This window comes from Schistocerca gregaria, chromosome 5, assembly GCF_023897955.1.
Source record: "Schistocerca gregaria isolate iqSchGreg1 chromosome 5, iqSchGreg1.2, whole genome shotgun sequence".
Taxonomy (NCBI): Eukaryota; Metazoa; Arthropoda; class Insecta; order Orthoptera; family Acrididae; genus Schistocerca; species Schistocerca gregaria.
The window spans coordinates 311482345-311496849 of NC_064924.1; positions in this window are offsets into that span (position 1 = coordinate 311482345).

Sequence of the window (14505 nt, forward strand, 5' to 3'; positions counted from 1 at the left end):
ATGATATTTTCTGCTTTCCTTCTGTGCTGTATAAATCTTCGATATTGTGCCTCTTGAAACACCAGATACTAGGGCCACCCTGGTAACTGAATCACTCAACATACGAGCATACGTTCGAATTCACTTAGCTCCGACGTAACGCACTCATAACTGCACAGAACACTATGCTGACCACCACAGACATGTGAAAAGTGTTGTGGGCACTCCACAGATGCCGCTCACGATCAGATACAACAGCGCCACATGCAGGGCTTGCCCAGCATTTGCATTTAAGTTCAAGCGTGCATTTCTCGTAGTGTTTTCATGCCGTTGACTAACCTCTGTAGGACTTCTTTCAAATGATGTAACACAACGAGTGAACCAACTCTTGAATGAGCATTCAGCCGGCCAGAGTGGCAGAGCGGTTCTAGGCGCTACAGTCTGGAACCGCGCGACCGCTACGGTCGCAGGTTCGAGTCCTGCCTCGGGCATGGATGTGTGTGATGTCCTTAGGTTAATTAGGTTTAAGTAGTTCTAAGTTCTAGGGGACTGATGACCTCAGTAGTTAAGTTCCAAAGCGCTCAGAGCCATTTGAACCATTTTTGAACATGAACCACGGTGTTTATTTCATCATTCTCGGTAGACAGGAGTTGCCCTTACATCTGAGTCCTCATGAGAAGTATACCTTGGATTCTCTCATCTTACAAGATGACAAGAATTGTGTTCACAGGGCTGTGCACAAACGTTCGTGGTTTGACGAACACTCGTGCACCCTGCGGAACCTAGAACAGTCTGCTAAGTCACCAGATCTCCATAGTAAATGTTTAGGACTATTTGGAACAACGGGTGTAAATAAAAATAAAATGTGTGAAATCTTATGGGATTTAACTGCTACGATCATCAATCCCTAAGCTTACACACTACTTAATCTAAATTATCCTAAGGACAAACACACACATCCATGCCCGAGGGAGGACTCAAACCTCCGCCGGGATCAGCCGCACAGTCCATGACTGCAGCGCCTGAGACCGCTCGGCTAACCCCGCGCGGCCAACAGGTGTAAGATAACAATCAACATCCCTTTGATTTGGTTGTTCTGTAGGATCTAATCATCAATCAGTGGCTTCAGCTGGATACGGCGCACGTGAAGAAACTTATGGACTCCATTACTGGCCGAAATGATGTCATTATCAAGGGTAAAGGCAATGCTACACAGCTTTAGAGTGATTTCTGGGGAGGGTTACAAATTTTTCGTCCGGTGTGCATATCTATAACAGGTAAATCATGTTGCATTTAGATATACGAATGTTTCAGGTAAGATTACTCTTGCACTTGTCGCATTGCCTAGTGCTATAAATACATGGTCCATTCACATTAATGTGACCACGGCCTGTTTTAGACGTGAACGCGAAATAACCGCTCACAGACGGCAGGTTGCAGCATTGACAGTGGAGGGTATATAAAGCATGTCGGACGGACGCGGAAAACAGTGTAGTCGCTATCGAAATGCAGAAACGAAGCGCTTTATCTGACGTCCAAAAGGGCATGATCAATGGCTTCCGGCCAAGGGTGGAAGAATTTCCGAAACAGCTACGTTTGTAGACCGTTCGCGTGCCGCTGTGATTAAAGTACACTGTGCATGACAAAATGGCGTTATCCAAAACAGCCGCTGAGGCAACTGTAGTGCACCATAGGCCACGGATGACATGGAAGAATGAGGACTGCAAAGGTATGTACAGACGAGTAGACGTGCAAATTTGAGCGATTGACCGCCCAAATGAAGCAAGGGGCTGCCAGCAACGTCTCCTCAATGACCGTTCAGGGAACGTTGCTGCGCGTGGGCCTCAGATCAGGCGCCTGTTTCATGCACCATGCTGACTGCTGTTCATCGGCGACGAAGGATGAAATTCGTACGCCAATATCGCAACTGGCCATCCGCTGAGTGGCGACTCGTGGTATTTTGAGATGAATCGCGTTTTATGCTCCACCGGACAGACGGCCATTGGCCTGTACAGGGTGAAACGTCTGAATGCAAACATTCTGCAACCTGGAGGGTGCATCATGGTCTGGGGAATTTTTTCGTGGCATATCGTGAGTGATGTAGCCTTCTGGAACGACGGATCAACACAAGTATGTACCGGGTGATCAAAAAGACAGTATAAATTTGAAAACTTAATAAACCACGGAATAACGTAGATAGAGAGGTAAAAATTGACACACGTGCTTGGAATGACATGGGGTTTTATTAGAACAAAAAAAAAAAAATAAACAAAGTTCACAAAATGTCCGACTGATGGCGCTGGATAGTGACTGCTCATGACAATCGTGTATAAAAGGAACTGTAATGAGAGAGAATCAGATGCGCCAGCAGTCGCAGCTTGTTGACGTTACCTGAAAAGGCGCTTTTAGTGAAGCGGTATTATCAGAATGGGGAATGTGCTAGCTCAGCGTTACGATCCTATCACTGTAGGTAGGGGATTCTAACGGGTAAAGGTCCGTTGACAAATGCAGCTGTGGCGAGAATGATTTCGAAGTTCGAAGCCACGGGTTGTTTGGACGATAGACCCCGTAGTGGCCGACCGAGCACAAGGCGTAATGCTGCTGAGACAGTTCAGGAAGAAATGGAGACTGTAGCGGGTTCGTCTATGCACGGGGAAGTCAGCGTTCGTGCAGTCGCACGTCGCACCGGCATTCCATACACTACTGTTTAGTTGGCACTTAGGCGTACCTTCCGATGCTATTCGTACAAAATCCATCGGATGCTATCCGTACAAAATTCATCGGCATAATGAACTGTTACCTGGCGATTTAGTGAAGCGGAGAGCATTTGCGGTGTGGGCGTTTCAAAAGATGGCGGAAGATGACGATTGGTTCAGTAACGTGTTGTGGACCGACGAAGCTCATTTCACGCTCCGAGGGTCTGTCAACGCCCAAAACTGCAGAATTTGGGCTACCGAAAATCCTAGAACTATCGTGGAAAGTCACGGAATGGGTTGGATTTACCACATCTACCGTTATCGGGCCTTTTTTCTTCGAGGAAATGCGTGATTCTGGTTTTGTAACTGCTACCGTGACGGGTGAGAGGTACGCCGATATGATACAGAATCGCATCGTCCCCACCTGTCTGATAAACACCTGCTGGAACGTACGATGTTTATGCAGGATGGCGCTCCACCCCATATTGTTAGACGCGTGAAAGATCTCTTGCGCGCGTCGTTTGGTGATGATCGTGTGCTCAGCTGCCACTTTCGTCGTGCTTGGCCCCCCAGGTCCCCAGACCTCAGTCCGTGCGATGGGGTTACCTGAAGTCGGAAGTGTATCGTGATCGACCGACATCACTATGGATGCTGAAAGACAACATCCGACGCCAATGCCTCACCATAACTCCGGACATGCTTTACAGCTCTGTTCACAACATTATTCCTCGACTACAGCTATTGTTGAGGAATGATGGTGGATATATTGAGCAGTTCCTGTAAAGAACATCATCTTTGCTTTGTCTTACTTTGTTATGCTAATTATTGCTATTCTGATCAGATGAAGCGCCACCTGTCGGACATTTTTTGAACTTTTGTATTGTTTTGGTTCTAATAAAACCCCATGTCATTCCAAGCCTGTGTATCAATTTGTACGTCTCTGTATACATTATTCCGTGTTTTATTCAGTTTTCAAATTTATCACCCAGTATTTATCCTTGGGGACCATGTCTATTCCAACATGAAGCTCGTTTTTCCTCGGCACGATGGTCTCTTCCAGCAGGACAGAGCAACATGTCACACCACACGCAGTGTACATGTGTGGTACGCAGAGCACCAGGGCAAGTATATCGTACACCACTGGTCAGCAGACTCTCTAGATTTAAACCACCTCCGTCGGGCTGTTCGCGCCTCAGCCGAGAAACCCAGCGCAGCTGGCCTCGGCGATACCTTCCACAACCTAACTACTCTCCTCCTGCGTTTCTCGTGGCCGCGGCCGTAGCGAACGGTGCCAAGAATATGCTAGACAATTTTCACTTAGCTTAGGATCTTCGTCTCAGTTCTGAGATGACGGGTGCTCCTAAATTTTTCCGTGCACCATTTTGTAAAGCCTAGTCGCCGGTTTTGTAAAGGCCTCGTCACTACTGCTGTGGAGGCCGAGTTTGAGAGTTCTGCTGCAGTACACCGCTAAGCCGATTTCTCCCTGCCACGATTACAGAGCTATGCCCCAGGGTCAGGTAATAGGACAGGAGAACGAAGATTCTACAACGCTCCAATAAATTAGTAACAAAGTCAGACAAATGAGTTAAGGGGGGTAGGACGTCAAACAGGCCGACTTGGAGCAGGAGAGGCATCACAGGACATTTTAATTTCCAGTGTCTATACTTTTACAAATAAATTCATAAAACTTTGTCAGCATCACCAGGAAGGATTCAGGATTCACAGTCATTGCAGTGGAAGTTCGAAAACATAACAAAATAATTTTTTTACTTGTGAAATTTCATCATTTTTTTCACTCACTAATGGCTGCATTTGTTGCTATAAGTACACTTTTCTTCATAAGTGAGAGAGATTCTTCGATGAATTTTGCACATCATACATACCATACTCACAGCTGTATGAAAGTCGAGAATTTATTTAATTTATGAAAAAACAAATGAACTGTTATATTTTAAACTTCATGTTTATGAAAAACACAAATTTTATAGTTAATTACCTCCAATTTTTAGCACAGTTTTTAATATATTTGGAAAATTCTAGAGCTTCATACACCTTTAAGTATGGCTTGTATGCTGTGCACAATTCATCGAAGAATCTCTCTTACTTATGAAGAAAAGTGTACCTATAGCAACAAATACTGCCATTAGTAAGTGAAAAAAATGATGAAATTTCATATCTAAAAAAAATTATTTCGTTATGTTTTCGAACTTCCACTGCTATGAGTGTGAATTCTGAATCCTTCCTGGTCATGCTGACAAAATTTTATGAATTTTTTTGTAAAAGTATAGACAGTGGAAATTAAAATGTCCTGTGGTGCCTCTACTGCTCCAAGTCGGCCCGTTTGACGTCCTACCCCCTTAAATAGGTTTACTTATCTTTGTTCCTTGTTTGATATCGCCTTCTGCAACACTGCTCGTAATATAACGCAAAAAAGGCCCCCAATGGCTATGTGCAAAATATCGTAGGTAAACTTCACAGTGCATAGCAAATGCAAATTACAACAACTTTCTGTTCATGTCTAAGAATTCACTAAATGACGCTCCCTATCGAAGTCAGCCCTGGACGATGATCTACAACCAAGTGGGCGAGAGCTGCTCTTCTATCTTCCGAGTGGGCTTCTGTCCGTTGTCATCCGGTCATTGGCGGGTTGCACTCGGCCGGCAACTGGCCGAGGCGAAGTCGATATCTTCATCCTCAGTGCCGCCCGCCCGTGGCGCTGGTGGAACTCGGCAAGTGGTGAGTCTCTATGGCCCTGGCACCAGTTCGCATCTTTCCGACGGTGGGGTTTTTTTCGTGGCTGTGTCCTGTACCGACAAATTTCTCAGTTAAAAAGATCTCGAGAAGAAAGGCAAGGGAATATAACAACTGAGGGTAATCTAACCAGTGATAGAGAACGACTTAATAACACGAACTGATGTCAGGTCGTAGTCAGATACTGCTGTTTTCTTTTGTGCAGTCACACATCTAGGAGGCAGGAAGATTGCAATTTAGCGTCCCATCGTCGGCGAGCTTATTACAGACGAAACACACGCTCGGATTGGCGAAGGTCCGGGAGTCGCTTTAAGGAGCTTACGGAAATCATGGAGAATATAAATCTGCATGGGCGGACGGGAATTTGATCTGCTGTCCACCAGAACACGATTTGATTGTCTTACCACTGCGGCACTTTCTCTCACTCATACCTATAGTACCAGCATGTGTGACATTAGGATGTATTTGTTGTGGTCTTCAGTCCTGAGACTGGTTTGATGCAGCTCTCCATGCTACTCTATCCTGTGCATGCTTCTTCATCTCCCAGTACCTACTGCAGATATGATACACGAGTTGGGATGGAAGTCATTACAGCATAGACGTTTTTCGTCGCGGCGAGACCTTTTTACGAAATTTCAGTCACCAACTTTCTCTTCCGAATGCGAAAATATTTTGTTGAGCCCAACCTACATAGGTAGGAATGATACTCAAAATAAAATAAGAGAAATCAGAGCTCGAAAAGAAAGGTTTAGGTGTTCGTTTTTCCCGCTCGCTGTTCGGAAGTGGAATAGTAGAGAGATAGTATGATTGTGGTTCGATGAACCCTCTGCCAAGTACTTAAATGTGAATTGCAGAGTAGTCATGTAGATGTAGATGTGTAGATGAACCTACATCCTTTTAAAACTGCTTGGTGTATTCATCTCTTGGTCTCCCTCTACGATATTTAACCTCCACGCTGGCCTCCAATATTAAACTAGTGATTCCTTGATGCCTCAGAAGATGTCCTACCAACCGATCCCTTCTTCTAGTCAAGTTGTGCCACAAGCTCCTCTTCTCCTCAATTCTATTCAATACCTCCTCATTAGTTATGTGATCGGCCCATCTAATCTTCAGCATTCTTCTGTAGCACCACATTTCGAAAGCTTCTATTCTCTTCTTGTCTAAACTATTTATCGTCCATGTTTCACTTCCATACTAACTACACTCCATACAAATAGTTTCAGAAACGACTTCCTGACATTTAAATCTATACTCGATGTTAACAAATTTCTCTTCTTCAGAAACGCTTTTCTTGCCACTGCCAGTCTACATTTTATATCCTCTCTACTTCGACCATCATCAGTTATTTTGCCCCCCAAATAGCAAAACTCCTTTACTACTTTAAGTGTCTCATTTCCTAATCTTACTCCCTCAGCATCACCTGACTTAATTCGACTACATTCCATTATCCTCGTTTTACTTTTGTTGATGTTCATCTTATATCCTCCCTTCAAGACACTATCCATTCTGCTCAACTGCTCTTCCAATTCCTTTGCTGTCTCTGACAGAATTACAATGTCATCGGCGAACCTCAAAGTTTTAATTTCTTCTCCATGGATTTTAATTCCTACTCCGAATTTTTCTTTTGTTTCCTTCACTACTTGCTCAATATACAGATTGAATAACATCGGGGAGAGGCTACAACCCTGTCTCACTCCCTTCCCAGCCACTGCTCCCTTTCATGTCCCTCCACTCTTATAACCACCATCTGGTTCCTGTACAAATTGTAAATAGCCTTTCGCTCCCTGTATTTTACCCCTGACACCTTCACAGTTTGAAAGAGAGTATTCCAGTCAACATCGTTAAATGTTTTCTCTAAGTCTACAAATGCTAGGAACGTAGGTTTGCCTTTCCTTAATCTAGCTTCTAAGACAAGTCGTAGGGCCAGTATTGCCTCACGTGTTCCAATATTTTTACGGAATCCAAACTGATCTTCGCCGAGATCGGCTTCTACTAGTTTTCCATTTGTCTGTAAAGAATTCGCGTTAGTATTTTGCAGCTGTGGCTTATTAAACTGATAGTTCGGTAATTTTCACATCTGTCAACACCTGCTTTCTTTGGGATTGTAATTATTACATTCTCATTGAAGTCTGACGGTATTTTACCTGTCTCATACATCATGCTCACCAGATGGTAGAGTTTTGTCAGGACTGGCTCTCCTAAGGCCGTCAGTAGTTCTATGGGAATGTTGTCTACTCCCGAGGCCTTGATTCGACTCAGGTCTTTCAGCGCTCTGTCAAACTCTTTACGCAGAATCATATCTCCCATTTCATCTTCATCTACATCCTCTTCCATTTCTATAATATTGTCCTCAAGTACATCGCCCTTGTATAGACCCTCTATATACTCCTTCCACCTTTCTGCTTTCCCTTCTTTGCTTAGAACTGGGTTTCCATCTGAGCTCTTGATATTCATACAAGTGGTTCTCTTTTCTCCAAAGATCTCTTTAATTTTCCTGTAGGCAGTATCTATCTTGCCCCCAGTGAGATCAGCCTCTACATCCTTACAATTGTCATCTAGCCATCCCTGCTTAGCCATTTTGCACTTCCTGTCAATCTCATTGTTGAGACGTTTGTATTCCTTTTTGCCTGCTTCATTTACTGCATTTTTATATTTTCTCCTTTCATCAATTAAATTCAATATTTCTTCTGTTACCCAAGGATTTCTACTAGCCCTAATCTTTTACCTACTTGATCGTCTGCTGCCTTCACTACTTCATCCCTCAAAGTTACCCATTCTTCATCTACTGTATTTCTTACCCCAATTCCTTTCAATTGTTCCCTTATGCTCTCCCTGAAACACTGTACTCTGGTTTAATCATTTGATCCAGGTCCCATTTCCTTAAATTCCCACCTTTTTGCAGTTTCTTCATCTTTAGTCTACAGTTCATAATCAATAGATTGTGGTCAGAGTCCACATCTGCCCCTGGAAATGCTTTACAACTTAAAATCTGGTTCCTAAATCTCTGTCTTGCCATTATATAATCTATCTGAAACCTGTCAGTATCTCCAGGTAGGATATGTATGATAAAATGCATTTCAAGAAGTCTTCTTATTTCGGACTGTCCAAAAATACACTCAGAAGGAGAGGTTCTTTGCGGTGGGAACGGCTTTTTGGAACCAAATATACGGTGATGTAGGTTAAGATGCTACGTATCACACTCGGCTGCTATTCACCCTGGTGAGCCCCCGTTTGCGTTTGTTTGACGAAAAAAGTTTCAGCATTGTGAGTGATCCTCAATAGCGCTGAGAAATGAGTATTGTGGAGACTGGTTGTGTAGTGCAATGGGTAGGGTAAGGGCTACACTTGTGGAAAGTCGTCGGTTCGATTGTCGTCAGTTGCATAGAATTTTTTTAAAAAAGCTTTATTGAAATAACTTTACCCATAATTTTTATCAGTTAACTGTTTTAAATGTAATTTTTATTTCTATTGCTTTGTCACATCATTTTAATCTCCACATGAAGTTTTTCATTTGTTCTCATTTTCTGTTTACGTAGTTTTTTTCCATTCGGAAGTTTTGTGAATGTGAATTTAATTATATTTATCTGTTATAATATTTAAATGTTTGTAAAATGCCGATCTATAGGTTAAAAAACAAAAGACGAAATAACCTATTTATACTGACTGTGCAATGATATGAAAAATGTATGTTTCGATATAAGCTGTGCATTTGTTTGGATTTCAATCATCGTATAAACATTTAAGACATACTCTAGAGTCTTACTGTGCTATGAACAAAATGACGCAGATGAAGGTTTAAGCGAAAGGAGGGATTGTAAGTAAAACGAAATTCAAGTAAAATGAGGAATAGAAATAATGAAAATAATAATATGGACAAAATAAACAGGATGATAAAATGAAAGAAATTAATTCGTAATTAATACAAAAAGTTAATTAATGTCACATGAACAAAGACTTCAGGTGGAAGAAAAATGATAGGCAGAAACATGAGAGCAAATGAAAAAGTTCATATGTTAATTAAAATGCAGTGACAAAGGATCAGAAATAAATAAATACAGATAAACCAATCAGTTGAAAATAAACAATGATCAAAATAATTTCGATAAAGATATAAAACTAAAAAAACTTGAAGCACCTGACCAGATTCGAACCAACGACCTTCTGCACGCGAATCCTTACTCTATCCATTACGTCACACAACCAGTCCTATTAATACTAATTATCTAACGCTATTGACTGTCACTCAAAATGCCGACTTTTTTTGTCGTCGATTGTACTCGTAAACGAGGGCCAGCCAGGGTGCATGCCTGCAGGTTGTGATTCCTCGGATCTTAACCTACATCATCATACAGATGATTTCAAAAAGTCGATCCCACAGCTGGGGACTTATCCTTGCCAGTTTTACGTCTTTAAAATCGATCTCCTTTCATTGCACGATTTCAAACAGACTGCATTATATTGTTAATTCTTAATTCAGTATACTGGACATGATCTAGAGTCAGTGCGAAAGTCATAATTTTGAATTTCATAGGCATTGGTTTAGCTATTTTGGGTGTCGACGGCCGTGCCGAGGTGGATACACCAGTTCCCGTCACATCATCAATTGTTTTAGCAGTTTTGCATGTCAACGGTCATGCTGAGGTGGGTACACTGGTTCCCATCAGATCATCAGGTGTGGGCAGTACGTGGATGGATGACCGTACGGGTAAACCACATGCTGTTGACAATTTCCCTTTTGCCTTTACAGAAGAGGAGACAGGACGGGTGGTGGCATAGTACCTGATGACCAGTATTTGTGCCAGTGTCCTGAATCAAATTCACAACATCGCCGACACCCATTCGGGAGAACGACGGTTCAAATCCGCATCCGGCCACCCTGATATAAGTTTTCCCCAATTTCTCTAAATTGCTACAGACAAATGCTGGAGTCGTTCGTTTGAAAGGGGACAGCCAGTTTCCTTCCGCGTCCGTGAAACGTTACGAGCTTGTCCTCCATTTCTAATGACTTCGATGTCGAATGGACACAACCCTAATCTTCCTACCCTCATTTTGATGCCGCCTGTTGCTTCCTGCCTACTCGTCAAACATGGGGTGCCTAGAAATCCTGATTCTCGGACCGCTAGACAACAATTCAAGCAACTAGTTAGGTTTAAGTTGTTCTAAGTCCAGGGGACTGATGACCTCAGATGTTAAGTCCCATAGTGCTTAGAGCCATTTGAACCATTTGTTTTCATACAGCACGTGAAAGAGTAAACTCCGTAAAACAGTTCAGAAAACAATTACAGATAACGGGCCAGGAACAAAGTAACAAATGACGCTGTACGTGAAAGGCGAACTCTCAATGCTTTTCACAATGTTCGTAAATGTGCTTTGTGGCCAACCTATGTCACGCGGTTCACATATAATCGGAGGTCCTCCTGTGCGCATAACCGACCCAACGTATGAGAGGCATCAGTGAGAACAGCTGCTGCGATGCATTGTCGCAACTCTCTGAGATTCTGTGTTAGAGGTGTAGCAAGTGATGTGGAAACGTCCCTTTTCATGTAATCTCGTAAATATTTGTGGAATTCTGGGCCAGGTCGATAGGTAGACTTTGTGGGGCTTCGCAAAATCACGTCCCTCGCCTGTTCTGACATGCCCAGTCGGCATGAAGTATAGCCTCACACAAACAGCAATTTCTTGTACTACTTCACAACGCCGTTGCAAACCGTTAGTGTTTTGTGATACCTCTCACGGAAAGCACTTTCCACACGCACTACCGATTGGCAACGAGCAAATTCTTGCACATAAAACTGCCTGATTCGCCGGCATCTTTAGCAACTACAGTCGGTGATGCCCTTATTGTCAGTTTTTCAAACTAATATGCGGGGCCCGGGAAGAATAAGAGAGAGAGAGAGAGAGTTTTATTACGAAATGAATCAATGACAATACTTAACTTTGACAATAACACAGAAGTGTCGCAAGTAAAGGGCGACATGTAAATAAGATATCTCTTGAGTGTGTACAATTTCTAATACAAGTGAAGTAATACAGTTGATGCTTCTATCCTGGACGCTGGTCTTGACGCTTCTGTAGAAGCGCGCGCGGCCAGGCGGGTGCAGCGCTATGTTCTCTTGGCGTAGAGGGCATTGCCATCGCGTTGTCGTCCTAGAGAGGGGTCGGTAATCATGCAATTGGCTGACGTCTTCTTCACAGCCCACTCTGCTCTAACGTTCTCGGTCGGCGTGCCGGCGCTTGATTTTACGCCAGAACACCGCCGACCATTGTGCAGCACAACGTTTGGTTCTGCACGGTCCAACGCTTCCTGCACCGAGTTGTGTATTCTGCCAGTCCTGCCTCCACGGGGTTCGTGCCCAGGGCCTGAGCTAGCGACATCGCTGCGGTGCTGACCGCATCGCCGGTGATATCAGACAGTCAGATCGATACTAGACGTTGTAAATCGATAGATTATCAACCAAAACACCGATATAGTTTGTGCTATACGCTGTTGTCCAGGAGAGTGTGCGAAAACGGTAAGTAATAAATGACACCTGATATAAGGAAGGCAGAAAAAGCGTAACTGTAAACGTCTATCGTCTATAGCTCCTGTTAGGAATAGTTGCAGAGAGAGCATACATAAAAACCCAGACGTAGCGCCTTACCATCTGCTCCTGATATACAATACAGGAGTTTAGTCAAGAACATAACAGAAACGAAATATCATACCAAAGATTGTAATACTGTGTGGCAGAAAAATTGGTAGAAGTCGACCTCGGGGAAGATAAGTTTGGATTCTGGAGAAATACGGGAACACGCGAAGCAATACTGTCTTCTCATAGAAGATAGGTTGAGAAAAGGCAAACCTACGTTTATAACATTTGTAGACTTAGAGAAAACTTTCGACAATGTTAACTGGAATATTCTCTTTCAAATTATAAAGGTGGCAGGGGTAAATTAAAAGGAAGCGAAAGTCTATTTACAATTTGTACAGAAACCATGTGGCGGATATTAGAGTCGAGGGGCATGAAAGGGAAGCAGTCGTTGAGAAGGGAGTGACATAGAGTTATAGTCTATCCCCGACGTTATTCAATCCGTTTATTGAGCAAACAGTAAAGGATACAAAAGAAAAATTTGGAGTAGGAATTAAAGTCCAGGGAGAAGAAATAAAAACTGTGAGGTTTTTCCGATGACATTGTGATTCTGTCAGAGACAGCAAAGGACTTGGAAGAGCAGATGAACGGCATGTACAATGCCTTTAAAGGAGTATATAAGATGAACATCAAAGAAAGCAAAAATGAAGATAATCGAAAGTAGTCCAATTAAATCAGGTGATGCTGAGGGAGTTAGATTGGGAAATGAGACACTTAAAGTAGTAGATAAGTCTGGACAGAAAAATAACTGATGATGGTTGAAGGAGAGAGGATATAAAATGTAGACTGGTAATGCCATGCAAAGCGTTTTTGAAGAGAAATTTGTTAACATCGAGTATATATTTAAGTGTCAGGAAGTCTTCTGAAACTATTTTTATGGAGTGTAGTCACATATGGAAGTGAAACATGAAAGATAAACAGCTTACACAAGAAGACAATAGAACCCTTTGAAATGTGGTGCTAAAGAAGAATGCCGAAGATTAGATGGGTAGATCACTACTAATGAAAATATACTGACTAGAATTGGGGAGAAGAGGAATTTGTGGCACAACTTGTCTAGAAGGAGGGATCGATTGGTAGGAAACGTTCTGAGGCATCAAGGGATCACCAATTTAGTACTGGAAGGAAGCGCGGGAAGCAAAAGTCGCAGAGGGAGACCAAGAGACGAATACAGTAACCAGATTCAGAAGGTTTTAATTTGCAGTAGTTACCCGCAGATGAAGAGGGTTGCACCGGATAGTGTAGCATGGGGAGCTGCATCAAACCAATCTTCGGACTGAAGACCACAACAGCAACAACAACATGGCAGAACACTAGTAACAAAGTTTTAACTGTGGTAGTACGGTCGACGTGGTACCATGTGGTTCATGGCATTATAGCAACAAATGAGAGGCTAATACTATAGGACTTCCGGAATGAGATTTTCACTCTGCAGCATAGTGTGCGCAGATATGAAACTTTACAGAAGAGCTTCTGTGAAGTTTGGAAGGTAGGAGACGAGGTACTGGCAGAACTGCAACTGTGAGGTAGCTTGGATAGCTCAGACAGTAGAGCACTTACCCGCGAAAAGCAAAGGTTTTGCGTGTGCTCAGCGTATTATGACATAATGACCTAAATAAAGGAGCATATGGCATTCCTCAGGAAACCTGATGGTCGATTCATCACTACGAACGAACTAACTGCTCTGGATCAGACATGTTTTCCGCGAAAAAAAAAATTAATTAATTAAACGACGTAATGTGGCTATACGGCAACTTTGTTTACTTTGTCATTCACAAAACTAACCCCAAAGGCACTTAGGATTACAGATGCTACATTACTATAAGCAGCTGACAAAAAAGAACCACAAGAAAAACTTTGGAAACATGTTATACATCGTATTTCAAAAGGAAGGTATAGGATAAAATGATGTTTTATTTTGTAATTGCTAATTTATTTTAATTTACATTTGTTTCAAAAGTTTTTATTCGTGTACGTTTGAGGAATCATCAAGAGCTTTGAGAGAACGTGCTGCTTCCTAAAAAGATGGTTCTGCTTTCCGTTATGAGGAATGGTTTGAATTTCCTTATCTGAAGAGGAGCGTTTCGTTTAGTTACAGCGTTGAACCTCGCCGAAGATGACAAATTATGGTGAGCGGAAGGCATGGGCTATAAGGGGTGACGGGAAGCTAAAAAGGAAAAAAAGTGGGGAAGTCGGTAGAGCGTTAGGTTGTCGTACTAAGGGTCCCGGATTCGATGAGTGGTCATGCCAGTTTTTGTACTGTAATATGTGTGAAACTGTTATATGGCACAACATGTTCCTGATATGTAAAAGGCCTGGTTGGAGTTTATATCATTGTTCTATTGACAGTCCGCTTTCGCTTCGTTTATTTGACAGTAGCAAACCTGTTGTTCCACAGAATAAACAACCGTAACAGAAGAACAAAGAAACGATTGCATCAAACGTGTGGA